Source organism: Rhipicephalus sanguineus, chromosome 1 (genome assembly GCF_013339695.2).
Source record: "Rhipicephalus sanguineus isolate Rsan-2018 chromosome 1, BIME_Rsan_1.4, whole genome shotgun sequence".
NCBI lineage: Eukaryota > Metazoa > Arthropoda > Arachnida > Ixodida > Ixodidae > Rhipicephalus > Rhipicephalus sanguineus.
In genome coordinates, this window is record NC_051176.1 from 94,045,652 (window position 1) to 94,051,314 (window position 5,663).

At 47.6% G+C, this 5,663-nt stretch overlaps 1 non-coding gene across 1 annotated transcript; it reads right to left on the reverse strand.

Moving 5' to 3' along the window:
* Positions 1-5,356: 5,356 nt before the first annotated feature.
* Positions 5,357-5,430, reverse strand: Trnat-agu (transfer RNA threonine (anticodon AGU)). The gene has a single exon. It is a non-coding gene; the product is annotated as a tRNA-Thr (tRNA).
* Positions 5,431-5,663: the final 233 nt, after the last annotated feature.

Sequence of the window (5,663 nt, forward strand, 5' to 3'; positions counted from 1 at the left end):
CCGCTTCAGGTTTTCATTGATTTTTCTAGGATCCATGCATATCCGTAGTTGACCATCCTTCTTGACGATAACTAATGGACTTACCCAGTCCTTCGGGTCTTCAACCCTGGCAATGATGCCGGCCTTGAGCATCCGGTCGAGTTCTGCTCGCAGTGGTTTCAGCAGGGCCAGGGGTACTCGTCTAGCCATCTGGACAGTAGGTACGGCGTCTTGTCGCAACATCATCTTGCGCGGCCGCTGAAGGCATCCGGTGCCGGTGAAGACGTCCTTGTATTCCTGCATGAACTCTGGAGGTCCCATTGTTATTGCATTGACTGACCTGACGAAGAGTCCCAGGCGTTCGCTTGCTTCAAGACCGATAATGGCGCGTCCTTTCTTTACCAGGAAGAAGTCGACTTCAATCGCCGTCTTGCCAACGGTGACCTTCAGGCTGGCTATTCCAAAATGCTTGATGATTCCTCCCCCATATGACAGTAGCACTGAGCTGCTTTCTCTTATTTGCGCTGCCGGCTGTAGTGTGCGGTACACACTATGCGGCAAAAGGTTGGCTTGGGTACCGGTATCCACTTTGAGCTTCATGCGCTTCCCGCCCACTTGTGCTTCCACTACCCAGTCACGATGGCTTGCAACGGCATCCACGGATACGTCCAGAATCGAAGTCTTCATCAGTCCTGACCTCGTCTACTTGTCTCTTGCTCTTGCATCGCACAGCAAAGTGGTTCTTGCCTCCGCACCGCCTACAGTTGCGTCCAAACGCGGGGCAATTTCTCGAGCCGTGCTGCCGGCCACACCTACTGCATTCAAATACTGCGGACGCACCAGTTTCCTTTGGCCGGGTCTGGACTCGGTCAATTTGGCGCTGCTCGCGTGCCCAAACTTGATTTTGTGCCTCTGACAACTCGGCGGCTTTGCATACCTGCTCAGCTTTCACATGTGTCAAGTCCTTGTCCCGTAGTAGCTTCTGGCGCACTTTGTCGTCGCTCGTTCCAAATACAATTTGGTCGCGGATCATCGACTTTCCATTACGCCGAAGTTGCATGATTTGGCCAGGTGCCTAAGGTCCCTTGCGAATGGTTCAAAGGGCTCACCTTCTGCTTGCACTCGTCGTCGAAATAAGTACCGCTCATGTACTTCATTCACCTGCGCCGCGCAATACTCGTCAAACTTCTTGATAACGGTGGCATAGTCCTGTCTTTCAGCGTCTTCAATGAAAGTAAAGTTGTTGTAGATTTCCAGTACATCGTCGCCTCCCAAACTGAGCAGCAGGGCCGTCTTCGTGCTCTCATCCCGAGGCTTTTCTGTTGATGCCGAGGCTGTTAGGAAAAGCTCAAATTTTTGCTTAAAAAGCTTCCATTGTTTGGCAATGTCGCCACTTAGACGTAATGGCTCAGGGGGCTTTAAGAATTCCATCACGGTTGCATGTGGGTGAGCCGCACTTCTGACACCATGTTGCGTTGGGTTCGTGCCAAGAATACGATCGAGCCAAATGTCAGTCAACAAAGAACAAGGTCGATTTATTTTCCCAGCTATTTATACGTTCGGTAGGATAGGGAACACATTCACGATAATCTTCTGACGCGTGTTTGTTGTTAGTGGGCATGCGCTAAACTTGTAAGCATGTTAACAGAACCGGCGCTTGTCTTTATCAAGAACCATACATACGATACAGCACCTTTCAAAATAACTACTGAAATAAAAAAGCAATATTTTGTGTGTTTTTACAAAGTATTGAGATCAGTCAGTATATGCAAATGCTTCCCTGTTATTCATTTTTTGACACTGAATGTGCACTTTCCTTGCGTTATTTGTTGTTCTTGTTGTTATTGCAAAAAGTATTCCAACTACGCGCAACCACATAAATGAACCTACACTCTATAAAAAAAGTACCGGTATTTACTGACTTTCAAGTAGTAAATACTTTTTGCAACATTCACCACCTATGTAGTAACTGCAGGTAGTAACTGTCACGTTGCTAACTTTACTGCAATGACGCTCGCTGCTTACGGTTACTATTTGCAGGAAGTAGTAATACAAAGTTAGTAACTTTACTGCCATGACACTCACTACCTTGTTAGTACGGTCGTGGTTAGTACGGTAGTGAACTACAATTAACCAACAATAGGTTTACACCTATTTGTTTATGGGTACATATGTCTCTGGCATTTTCATAAGTCGAATATATTACAGAAGTGTAAGCTCAAATAAAAAAAAGTGAAACGGTACGGCATTGCCTTGCTACACTATAATTAATAATCGCATATTACTCCATGTCATTACACTTGCAAATACACACCACAACGACATCTTATGATAACAGTATATGTGTTGGACCCATATTCGTACACCTTACTATTTGCATATGCGTGTGCTATGACATATCACAAAACTGCTATTCCAACATAATAAAGAAAATTATAGTTTGCCTAAATTTTCCGCAAGACTGTTAAACTATAGCATGCATACAGTAAAGGTAGTCGCGTTTACTATAACCCTAACAGGCTAAGTAGTAACGGCAACGTTTACTACGTACCTCTCATATATTTCTAGGCAGCGTCTCCTGCGCCGCGCGGCGCAGCAGCCAGCCCCACACAGAAGTGGCTCCTGCGCCGCACGGAAGTGACGTCACTTTAAAAATTATTACTTAAAGCTATTTGAATGTATAAACTATTATTGTATAATACGTTAAATTTACAAAAATATTACTAAACAGGTGTTTCACGAGTCAATTAGCCTATATTTGTTAATTAAGCACATATCACAAGCATTTTAAATACAGGGGGCGCCATAGGCCTCCAACGCTCAAGTTTGCGCAGCGCCGTCCGCCGCCCCAGCGGAGAGAGGGGAAAACTCCGGTAGCTGGGACGGGTCGCTCTTGCTTGGTTTTCCCATCTGTCCCATCGCGCGCGCGGAGAACGTGCTCCCCGGGGCTTTTATCTCGCATTTTTCACGCTATGGGTACCGTTCCTTCGTCGTACTCGAAAGCAGGCACGCAGTCCTGCTGCATTGTGAACTGTCACAAAAGTTTAAAAATGTCGAAGAGCCGAAAACTTCCTGTCATGTTCTACCGTTTCCAATGCAAGCAGTCCGAGGAGCAGAGGCGTCAAGAGTGGATTATGGCAGTTCGCCGCGATGCTTTCGCGGCTTTTGCAAAGTGCGTTTGTGAACCGAAGTTACAACAAATAGACAGCCGCTGTACGTTTCGAGATTGCGCGCTGGCTTTCCGAGTCAACCATTTGTAATGTTACAGCAGCGGAGCATTTGGGCTTATTACACTACAGTATAAAAAACGTACCGTGAGTACTAAGTGTTTAATTCAGCTGATTGCGGTACATTTCCCGTCGCGGCTCCCTGTAAACAGAATTAAGCTGTATGTTTGCACTGAGCGTTTATATTGGCCTTGCATGCGACACGCCGTGATTGCTTAGAAGGCTGAAGTGTTGCGCTGCTAAAATCGTGGTCATGGGTTCGATTCACGCATACAGCAGCTGCATTTCGATGGGAGCGAAATGCACTAACACCGGCGTACTTAGATTTACGTACACGTTAAAGAAACCCAGGTGGCCGAAATTAATCCGAATTAATCCACCACGGCGTGCCTCGTATTAATGTCATGCGTTCGGCACGTAATAAAAAGCCTTGCATGCCGCTTTGGAAACGAGCTGAGAAAAGAACCAAGGTGGCAATCAAATTTTCGATGGCTTCGCGAATTCAGATGCGCTTATTATTGGGCACAAATCTCGGCATAATCATAAACATGCGCGATCCCAGTGGGTATTGTATAGTATCAGGGGCGTAGCCAGAAATTTTTTCGGGGGGGGGGGGGTCCAACCATACTTTATGTATGTTTGTGCGTGCGTGTGTATGTGTGCGTGTACATATACGCAAGCAAAATTGAAAATTTTCGGGGAGGGTTTGAACCCCCCCCCCCCTGGCTACGCCCCTGTATAGTATGATGCTGACCAAGCGAGCTGTCGAAACAACCAAAGCGACATTCGAATAAGCGAACACGGTGCGTGATCAGGCGTCGATATTATTCGAAATGAAACACGCCTCTGCAAGAAACATGCATCGTCGAAGTGGGCATGAAATATTTATTTATTTTTTGTTTGCGTATATCATTATGCTGTCAAAGGGAGCTTTAAAAAATCCAAGGCGCCATTAAACTTGCGATCCGACGTTGTTATCATTCGATGCAAACCTCGGCAAAAGTGAAACTCCCACGAAACTGAACACTGCGCATTGCGATGCAGCCAGTGACTCAACAGGGCAGATGTAAATTTATGCTCTTCACACTGAGCTCATAATGAATTTAAAGCCGCGCGACAAACTTGGCATCCAAGCAATTGAAAAGTTATCAATAGAAAACGCACGCGAAAGCGTGCTGGATGGCCGCAACGAATGTGCGTTTTACCGGTAACATAATTACAGAACTCGCGCAGTCACCTCCCTACTCATGTCAAAGAAATGTGCCCGTTCAGCATCTGCACGCACGTAGCGCTCGCACAAACAGCATCGCCCTTGACGACCTGCTCGGTCCCGAAAAGGTGGTCGATCAACCGTCCTCCTCTGGTAAGATTCCCACCGTTAAAACGTTTTTTTCCATCTCTGGGATCTTTCTAAACCTTCAGAGCAAGCGACACGTGAAGCTGCACGTGCACGGCGAGCAGAGAACAGCGCGTGCCGTTGTCAGATGGGAGGAGACGCGGCGCCCGGAGGCACTTTGTCCCAGAGTTCTACGATACTCATCAACCCATCATCATCCATACGTCTATCCCGGCACTTCCTCCCCCCCGGGTTGTGGAGGGGAAGGTTTGTTTCGGAAAGACGGTCCCTGCCCGGACAAGGGGGCTACCGCTCGGCGCGAAGCGCCAAACAGACGTAGCCAGTCTGGGTGCCTGAACGTGCGGAGACAGCGCAGTCAAAAGGCTGGTGTGGGGACAGGAGCGACCGGTTTTCGCAAGAAAGGCGGCGAAACGCGTGCGACGCAGCGCCCCCTGGCCGAGCTTGGGAGGCCTATTGGAGCATTTCTAAATACGAATATGTGCCATGCTAGCCATGCTTCAGGAGAACTTGCGTTTGGCCTAGTTGGTGCTTACTGTCAAAATGTCAAACAGTAAGCACCAACTAGGCCAAACGCAAGTTCTCCTGCAGCCATGCTTTTCTCACATCACAATCATCATCATGCACGGATATAATGTTTCAGGCGGAAGTCCTGAGTAAAAAGAAAACGGAGAAAAACCGTGAGCACATCTATCGAAACAAACAAACAAGAAAAAAGAAAAGGAAGTGATGGGATGTTTCCCGTTCGCGGTTGCTTTCGATCCTGTAGGCAAGGACAAAAAAGGAAATGTTACACAGGCACCGGTGAGATTCGAACTCACGATCTCCTGTTTACTAGACAGGCGCTTTAACCAACTAAGCCACGGCGGCGACGAGAGCAGCTCGAAAAGTTGCACGTCTGGTATTGTGTCTGATATCTATAGCAACTTCGCACGTTGCAAGGTCACACACTTTCCGCCTCCCCTGGCTGCTGCAGCCTTGAGAGGCAGCGCTTTGAGATCCCGTTCTGTACCAAATGGATTCTTACGCTGTGCAGCACCGGTTCCTTTAACCGCCGAAAGAACGATTTTTACACTCATCCTACACTCGTACAAAAAGTAGTA